The sequence below is a fragment of the Petaurus breviceps genome, unplaced genomic scaffold (genome assembly GCF_028583685.1).
Source record: "Petaurus breviceps papuanus isolate PSGF00001 unplaced genomic scaffold, PetGlider_PUasm1.0 37, whole genome shotgun sequence".
NCBI classification, from domain to species: domain Eukaryota; kingdom Metazoa; phylum Chordata; class Mammalia; order Diprotodontia; family Petauridae; genus Petaurus; species Petaurus breviceps.
In genome coordinates, this window is record NW_027186296.1 from 4,577,027 (window position 1) to 4,587,425 (window position 10,399).

Genomic DNA, 10,399 nt, shown 5'->3' on the forward strand with positions numbered 1-10,399 from the left:
TGTTTATTTGTCCTTATTTATTAGAAAATACTGCTAGTAGTTGACACTGCTCTTACCCCTTATCTTTCTTTTAAGAGACAGGGGCTAGCCCTGTGATTTTATTGGCATTGGGAGCTCCAAGTGAGGAACTTCCTCTACCGGGTTCAATCAATCAATAAGCAGTTATTAAACACCTACTATTTGCCAACCATTGTGCTAAACTCTAGGGACACGAAAAGAAGCAAAAGACAGTCTCTGCCTTCAGGGGGTTTCAAATCTAATGGAAGAGACAACATACAAACAAATATATACAAAACAAGCTGTATTCAGCGTAAATAGGATATAATTAACAGACGGAATACACTAGAATTAAGAAAGAATGGGAGGGGGCTCAGCGAGTAAGAGCACCGGCTCCAGTGTCAGAGTGACCTGGAGATCGAATCCCGGGCTCAGACACTTAGCACCCACCCAGAAACACCTGGCCGTGTAACCTTGAGCGAGTTACTTAACCCCGATTGCTTAGGGGTGGCCAGGTGGCTCAGCGAGTAAGAGCATGGGCTCCAGTGTCGGGATGACCTGGAGATTGAATCCCGGGCTCAGATACTCAGCACCACACCCAGAAATAACTGGCCGTGTAACCTTGAGCAAGTTACTTAACCCCGATTGCTTAAAAAAAAAAAAAAAAGAAAGAATGGGGAAGGCTTCCTGTAGAAGACGGGATTTTAGCTGGGACCTAAGGAAGGGGGGTGTCCCTAGTTAGAGCTGAGGAAGGGGAGCATGCGAAGCATGGGATTCATCCAGAGAATGCCCAGAGTTGAGAGATGGAGTGTTCTGTTTCTGGAACAGTCAGGAGGCCAGCGTCACTGGATTGAGAAGTAACAAGAAGTAAGGTGTAAGAAGGTTGAAAAGGTTGGAGGTGACTAGGTTATGAAGGGCTTTGAAAGCCTAACGCAGCATTTTGTATTTGTTCCTGGAGGCAAGAGGAAACCACTGGAGTTAATTGAGTAAGGGCATGTGAGTAGATCTGCACATGACTTCTCTGCAACTTACAGTCTCAGAAAGTTGTCTCTAGAACACAGAGAGGTCAGGTGACTTGCCCACTGTCACACGCTGTCATTGGCAAGACTTGAACTTGGGTCTTTCTTGCTCCATGGCCAGCTCTCTACCCAGTACACCACTCTGCACTTTTTCTGTTTCAAAGGAAGCTAAAAAGTTTAAATTAACTGAGCAGTCAATACTTTGCTATCAGATGAAATAGAGGAAGGAAAGTTAGTTAGCATCTGATCCTATGGGCTATCCAACTGCTTCTCATTCTTTTCCCTTATGCCCTCTGACATCTTCCTACCTCCCTTTGTATGGGGTATAAGACTATTCAGCTCCCCAAACACCTCTAATCTTTTGGAAAGATATGAACAAGGGAATATAGAGTATAAAAGCTACATTGTGTTTCTTCTCCTGGAAGCAAAATTGATCAATCCCAAAATATGAAACTTAATAGAAAAGGTGATAAATGTAAAAAAAAAAACTATCTTGAAAATCACACGCAAATTATGTCCCTCCTTATTTAAAAATCACTCCCCTTTCCATGTATCTGGATAGGCAATAGCTATTTTAAATAGTAATGCTGATATTTGCTTCATACCTTTATGTCCACAACCATTTTTTGTTTCTATGCATTAAACAACTCTAGCAGCTGAGATTTTGTTGCTGTTGGTATTGTTATTGTGTGTGCATGTGTACTTTTTATTCTGAACTTCACAAATGCCAAATAAAACAAACATTTCCCTACACATTACAGAACAGAAAGGACGTGTACACTAAAATAAAAATCTTTATTTTGTAGAACTTGATTTTCTTTTTAAGTATATAATAAATTCAGCACATAACTTTCAAAGTCATCCTGATTAAGATTCCTTATGGCCTTTCTTCTCTTCTCTTAATTTTACTTTTGAATATGATCCCTTTCCCTATACCAGCTTTCCCCAAAACATTTTTTTAAAAAAGTAAAAGAAACTCATAAAAATTATGCATAAACAAATAAAACAAGTTCCCATATTGGCCATGTCCAAAAACATATATTTCATTCTGCATCTTGAATCAATCACTTTTCTACAAGGAGGTAGATATCATGCTTCATTATTGGTCCTTTGGAATTATGGTTGATCTTTACCATGATCAGAATTTTTAATTCCTTCAAAATTGCTTTTCTTTACATTGTTGTCATTATTGTATAAACCATTGTCCTGGTAATATTAACTTCACTCTGCATTACTTCATACATGTCCTCCCTAAAACCACCCCTTTTTTCTTATAACACAATAGTATTACATTATATTCATATACCATAATTTCCTCAGCTATACCTCAATTATCTTTTAGTTCTTGGACATCACAAAAATAACTACTATAAATAATTCTGTATGTATGGATCCTTTCTCTCCTTCTTTGACCACATATTTCAGGGATTAGGGATCGAGGTGGAGTAAGGTAGGACCTACATAAACATAATCATATGTACAAATATATACATGCATATACATATATACATTTATGTATATGTTAAGGTGTGTATAGTTCTATATATATATAGATGTGTATTGTGTATTTTTTGGATAGCTAGATATTCCTTTATCATTTCTACCCATCAAAACCTTTCTCTTCCTTCAAGGCACAGCTCAGATGCAAGCTCTTCCAAGACAACTTTACAGATTCTCTCAGTTTATAGTATGCTCTACTTCAATCTTTCCTAAGGAACTCTGTCCAGATTTTCCTTTTGTCCCTATCATAGTCAGTCTTGTACTATACTTAGCAGCATACATGTTCCTGCCTTCATAGATATTTTGTTGTCATTCAGTTGTTTTCAGTCACGTCCAATTCTCTGTGACCCCATATGTGACTTTCTTGCCAAAGATACTGGAGTGGTTTGCCATTTCCTTTTCCAGATCATTTTACAGATGAGAAAACAGGGTTAAGTGACTTTCCTAGGGTCACACAGCTAGAAAGTATCTGAAGCCAGATTTGAACTCAGGAAGATAAATGTTCCTGGTTCCAGGTCTAGCACTCTATCCAGTGTGTCACCTACTTTGCAGACTATAAAGTACTTAAGGTCAGGAAATATGTCACTTTTCATCTTTGTATCTCTAGCAATAAGACAATACTTGGTCCACATCAGGTGCTTAATATTGTTACAGAACTGAATTCCTTGTCTGCCACTGGTCCCATATTCAAAGATCTACTAGATGTACCACAGTTTTGTCCTACCCTTATGTAACAGCAACCACACTGGCATGCCCAAGATGGCTGCTAGTACAGATTCTTAGACCTGCTTTACTAGGAAAGATAGCTGTTTAAGGGGTCAACAATCTTTTTTAAATTACATTCACTAGTTCAAGGGAAAAGTTAGCACACTGAACTTCAAAGAAAATACAAGCAGAGAAATCAAGACCAAGAGACAGGGTTCTGACTGCCTGAATAAACTATACACTTTACATATATCCCTGGATCAAGAGTGCCTTTATATGTGAGCAGTTGGGGAGCTCTGAACAAAAGGCCACCCAGAATCTCAACCAGGGAATCACAAGATCTTTCTCATAAGTGAGCCCCCAAAGCAAAATACCAATTCAGAGTATATATACACTTCTCAGAGCTAGAGGTCATCACAACCCTCATGACTCAGTGCCTATTTAGAAATTAGCAAAAGGTATGAAAGCCTTCCTACAAGCAAACCTCCCTAAGCAAGCTTCCCTTAATGGGCTCCAAGTGAGGCCTATTAATGCACAGGGAAGATATCATATCCCTTTAACATTATACCTTATAGAATTAAAAAGTCTTGAGTCACTTCTGGACTTGAATTTTCTATTTGGCTGGGATAGAACTTGTGATTTCATTAGTGCAGAGAATATTCTGAAAACAAACTCCTTTAAACAATGCAGATGGACATCTGCCCTGTGATTTAAAGTCTTAGCTGTAGAGGCACTTGAGAGAGGGCAGAAGGAAAGGGAAGAGAGGGAAGAGCCCTAGTAAACCTCTGCTAAGAAAGGTCGAATTTAAGCTGAAGTTTGAAAGAAGTCAGGAGACAGAATTAATGAGAGAAGGCCTTCTGGGCATGGAAAGACAACTAGCAAAAGGGCTGGCTCTCCTCAATTCTACAAATGTTCATTTATATTACCATTTATAGATTTTAGAATTAGCTCAATATTTTCCTTCATGGTCTCCTGCTGGGTTTTTTTTTATCTCTCACTAATCCATTTATCCTTTGATATGCTCCCATAGTCAGGAACCAGATTAAATATTCATTATAGATCTGTAAGTGATAAGTAGCTGACTCTAAAAAGCATCAAAATGAGACCCAAACTTCCATCCTTTATTCAGCCCCTGACTTTCCAAAATGGGAGAATATTGGGATCAATATTGGGTTTTTAGCCAACAATCCTTCCAAGCTAATATCTCCCAATTTTATAGAGGAAGGGCGTAGACAAACAAGATTATCAGAAGCTGGCCTAAAGTTTATTTGGGATGACTTTTTCACTATTTGACCATAGAGAAAGGCCTCAAAGAAAGGCAGGAGTTAAGAATATAAGAAGGAAAAAACAAAACAAAACAAAACCCCTCCTATTCCCTTCTTTTCTGCTTTTGCTGCTGTTTTTGTTTCTAACAGAACTCAAAGCAACATGATGCCAGACTCAGGATGAGTCAAATAATCCTAAAGTCTTCCTTTTGTATCCCACTGTAACCACAATATCCTCTGTCTTGGCACTCCTCACCAAATTTCATTTAACAGTTCAGTGTGTTGTGGTGGAAGGAATATTGGATTTGTCCTTAGAGAACCTGAGTTCAAATCCTGTCTCTGCTGTCGTTGCTGTTCTTTGTCCTTTCTCAAAAAGGATCATGAAATTAGGGAGGTGATACCTTGACATGAATGCGAATCGGATTTAAGTGAGCAAGGGCTGGCAAAGTCACTTTCTCCTCTGGAGCCACCTGACCAGATATAGATCAGGAGGACTGGAGATGGCCCAGGATGCAGTGGGAGACCTTGGGTTTTTTAAGCTAAGGTCTTTAACAGGTCTCAGTTTTACTGAGGTAATGTCCATTCACTGATTAAGGCTAGGTAAGAAATGAGGCAGAAAACGGCTTCTTTTACCTAGTCAAAAAAAAAAAAAAAAAAAAAAAAAAGGAGGAGGAAAAAAAAAATAGAAACAGAAACAATTGCTATTTACATTTACTCTGAGTCATCTAGGCCTACACAATGACCAAGTAGGGTTCAATTGGGGACCTATTGATGGCCAGTTAATGAGACAGACTGTGCTATGACCTTGAGCCAGATACAACTTTTCACCCCTCTTTTCCAATCTGTAAAATGAGGATGTTAGATTAGATTACTTCTAAGATCCCTTCTAAAGTCTATGGTCCTAAATATTATTAATATTTATTCTTAACACGGTATTTTTATTTAAAGAGTGGCTGGGTGGCATAGTGGAGAGAGTATCTGGCCTGAAGGCAGGAAGATGAATCTTCAAATCCAGCCTCAGACATTTACTAGCAGTGTGATCCTGGGCAAGTCCCTTAACCTTGCTTGCCTCAGACTCTTCATCAGTAAAATGAACTGAAGAAGGAAAGGCAAAAATAACTTTACCAAGAAAACCCCAAACGAAGTCACAAAGAGTCAGGTATGACTGAAAATGACTGAACAACAAGTATATTTAAATGGATGATTTAAAAAAATATCTTTGCTCAATTCTTCAACATGTTTGCATTATATCTAGAAGTCCAAAATTTTTCAGTAGGAAATCATATCTAACTTAACAATAGAAATCAATGAAAAACTTAGGCTTCACAGAGAGAATCTGATTTACAAATAACTTTTACACAGAAGTGCAACTCCTTAGTTACATAAGTTACGTGATTCTATCCCTCAATACTTGTAAGTGTAGCACCACAGAACTAAAAAATTTCAAAACCTGAAGAAGTTCTAGATATCACCTACTCTAACATGTACCTGACAAAGAATCCCTTGTACAACAAATCTAAGAATCCTTTATTGCTTAAGGAACCACATTGGTGGGAAATGCACCACCTCCCAAGTCAGCTCATTTCACTTTTAGATAGTTCTAATTGTTAGGAAGTTCTTTATTAAATCAAGCCTAAATTACTCCCCTCCCGCCCCCCCTCCCCTCCACACCCGCAATGTCTACCACTCTTCCTAATTCTGTGTTCTGGAGTCAAATAAAATAAATGTAATACCTATTCCATGAATCAATCATTAAAATACATGATGATTGCTACAATGCCTTCCCAAGATTTCTTTTTCCCTAGTTCCTTCAAGTGCTTCTCAGTTTCCTTCAGCATTCTCATTACCCTCTTCTCTGTGTTCTCCAGTTTATCTAAACTATGCTGAATACAGTACCTTAGGTGTGGTCTGACCATGGGAGAACATAGTAGGGTTATACATCTCCTTATTCTTGGTGCTCTACATCTTTTAATAAACACTAAAGATCATATCAGCCTTCCTTTTTGCCATAACATACAACTGACTCATTTTTTTTCCTTTTTTGGGAGGACAATTGGGATTAAGTGACTTGCCTACGGCTAGTTTTTGTGTTAAGTGTCTGAGGCTGGATTTGAACTCGGGTCCTCCTGACTCCAGGGCCAGTGCTCTATTTACTGTACCACCTAGCCACCCCAGCTGACTCATTTTGCTCTTGGGATTCAATAAAACCCCAGAAGTTATTTTTTCAGAGAGCTTCTGTCCAGTTACACCTTCCCATCTTGTGTTTGTAAAGATTTTTTTCTTTCTAAATCCAAGTGAAATGATTCACATTTATCTCTATTAAATTTCATCTTATTGGATTCAGCCTGTCAAGGTCATTTTCGTTGTCATTCTCAACTCTGTCATTTGTTGAATTTGCTACCCTTCTCAGCTTTTTATTATTTGGAAAGAAAACAGGCCACCTATGCTTTTATCTAAGTCACTGACAAAAATGATAAACAGCATAAGGCCACACATGGATCCCTGGAGTACTACAAGGGAGACCTCCTACTGAGCTGACATTCAGCTAGTAATGACTTTTCTTTGATTATAATTCATTCAATTCTGGTTCTACCTAAAAGTACCACAGCCTGGTAAAGATTTTTCCATCTTTTCCTTGAGAATCATGAGATGCTTACCAAATGTTTTGCTAAAAATATAGGTAAGCTATATCTAGAGCTTTCCCTGATCTACCAGTTTACTGAAAATTTTACTAAAATGTTTTTTTAAAATGAGATAAGGTTAGTGGTAGCTCCATAGAGTTCTCAATTTGTGTGTTCGTTCACTTGAGGTGTCCAATAGCCTTAGAGAAAGAACTTTATTATCTCCATCTATTTTGTAGTTAGAAAACTTACTGTAATTGGTGACTTGTTTTAAAACATAGTTTGTAAAACATTAACAGTGCTGTTAGGGGTGCTAACCAATGGTGTCTCACAAGGAAGGGATAAGATAAAATGGCTATAACAGCACTAGCTGAGGGTTTTAAAGTTTTATTCCATCCTAGTTTCTATTGTTTGCACAAAAGGTTAACCCTGGGTTCATTAATCCCCATCACAAGACTTAGTTTCCTCATTTACTGCTTTTTTAAGGAGCAAAGGGAGCAGAAAACCAGAGTTGTTGTGGTATCCATCACATGAAGTAAGTTTTAAAACTTCATTTAAGAACTAGAATAAGATAGTGAAAGGGTAAATAAGACATTGCTGCTGTCACATTAATTTAGTAATGATGATAATATTAACAGCCAGAATGCTTTCAGTTTTATGAAGAACTTTATAAATATCATCATATTTGATCCTCACTAAACCCTGTGAGACAGGTATTGCTGTTTGATTTGAGAAAGACTCAGAAAGACAATTGTGAAGAGACTTGCCTGGTCACATAGCTATTAAGAGTCTGGTGCCAGTATTGAACTCAGGTCTACTTAAATCCTGATCTTGGGCTGTCCTGTTTCAGTCTTACTTAAATTCAAGAAAATTCAGTTCAACAAAAATTAAGTGTCGACTATGTATAAGGCACTATCTTAGGTGCTAGAAATACAAAGCTGTAAATGAAATAGCCCCTTCCATCATATTTTCTGCTACTGATGATGATGATGATAACTATCCTTTTTATGGCAGTTTAAAGTTCGCAAAATGCTTTACATATATATTATCTCATTTAATAATAATGGGATCCTTGTATAAAATAGGTACATAAGGCTAGTACAAAGATAAAGGGGAGAAAGCATTAACAGCTAAGGAGAGTCAAAGAAGACTTCATGGAGAAAGCAACAAATGTACTGAAGCTTGAAGGAAGACTGGGATTCTAAGGGAGAGATGAGAAGGGAGTGCATGCTAGGTATGGAAGATAGTTTATAGGAATATAAACATCTGGGAGATAGAATGTTACATTCAAGGAAAAGTTAGTAATCTGTTTGACTAGAATGCAGAGTACTTTAAATGGATTCTTATTAAATAAGGTTGAAAAGATACATGGGAGCCAGACTACAGAGGGCCTTAATTGCTGGTCTAAGGAATTTTTATCCTAGACTATTTGGAGAACTTCTAAAGGTTTTTAAGCAAAGGGATAATGTGATCAAAGTCAGTCCCTCAGGAAGATTATTTTGGAAGTTTAAAGGTTATATTAGAAATAGGAGAAAATGGAAGCAGAGAAACCAATTAAGAAACTTATTACTGTAGCTCAGGCATGAGGTGATGTGAAGAGGAGAAAGAAAGGGAAAGACGAAGAGATGGTGTAGGGGTAGGATCGACAAGACTTGACAACCAATTACACAGGAGCTGTGAAAGAGAGAAAAATCAGGAATGATCCTGAAATTACAATCCTGGATGCCTGGAAAGCTGGCAATGCCCTCAGAAGACGCAAGATAATGAATTCTCATAAGAGGAGTGAGAAAGCATCAGTGAGAGCTGATTTTCATTTATACCGGTACTTTATGTTTACAAGGCACTTTCCTTGCAATAGTAGAAATAGTACAGGGTAAGTATTATTATCCCCATATCAGAGTTAAGTAAACTAAGCCTTTCTCACATGCACATACCTAGAAAGTATCAAATCTAAGACCCCAACCAGTGAAATCTGTTTCCAAGTCCATATCTTCCTGTTTTAATATGCCACACTGTCTTTCATAGCACAAGGAAGTTGTAAGTAGTTCATTACATCAAAGCAAGCATAGATTTGAAACTAGGTGGTAGAGTGAATAGAATGCCAGGCCTGGAGTCAGGAAGACTCATCTTCCTGACTTCAAATCTGGCCTGAGACACTTACTAGCTATGTGACCCTAGGCAAGTCATTTAACCCTGTTTGCCTCAGTTTCTTAATCAACAAAATAAGCTGCAGATGGAAATGGCAAACAACTACACTATCTCTGCCAAGAAAATACCAAACAGGGTCACAAAGAGTCAGACATGAATGAAATGATTGAACAACAACAAAGCACAAACTTAGCAGAATAAACTGACCCTTTTGAATTTACCATCATCCATTGATTAAGTTTCCTAAGAATCTCCATTTTAAGATATTACTTCACACTCCCATCACTTTTCTAAAGAATATCACCATTAATTAAATGTTTCTGTGCATAAAACACAGAGGGCCATAAAGAGGCACAAGGACTTCAACATAAAATGAAATCAATGAGGAGTTTAGAAGAACATGAGTAAATGATATTAACAAGAAAATGTATGATTCAGGCAGCTGAATGGTACAGTAGACAGTGTTTGACTTGCAGTTAGGAAGAGTAGAGTTCAAATTTTATCTCAGACACTCTGTGACCCTGAGCAAGTCACTTCACCTCTGTTTGCCTCAGTTTCCTTATCTGTCTAAATGGAGATAACAATAGCACCTACCTCTTAGGATTGTCATGAGGATAAAATGAAACATTTGTAAAGCATTTTGCAAAGTTTAGAGTGTTGTATAAGTACTAGCATGATGATGATGATGAAGATGATGATGATAACAGCAATGTAATGAACATAAATGATGTCAAGTGGATAGTCACAGTATACCACTGATAAACCTTTAGTATCAGAAGAAACAGAGGAAGGTACTGTGTTCATTAGATAGATTCCATAGTAAACTTATGGGAAGACATGGACAAGAGCCCCCAGGATGGGAAGGCATGGATGGTTGGGAGTTACTTCATTGTAGAGAACATCCAAAGCCATGAGTTCATGGGATCATTTGAGTATTCAAGTGGCTGGAAAAGATATGGAGAAAGTGTTTTCTAGTTTATTCTCACAGCTCACAAAATGTTTCAGAAATATTACCAGATGATTCTATAAGCTTTTAGTTGCTTCTCTTAGAAAGGGGGGAGTGACTTATAAAAGGATATTCCTTCCTTAGAAAACCCAAAATGGGGGCGGCTAGGTGGTGTAGTGAACAGAACACCAGCCTTGG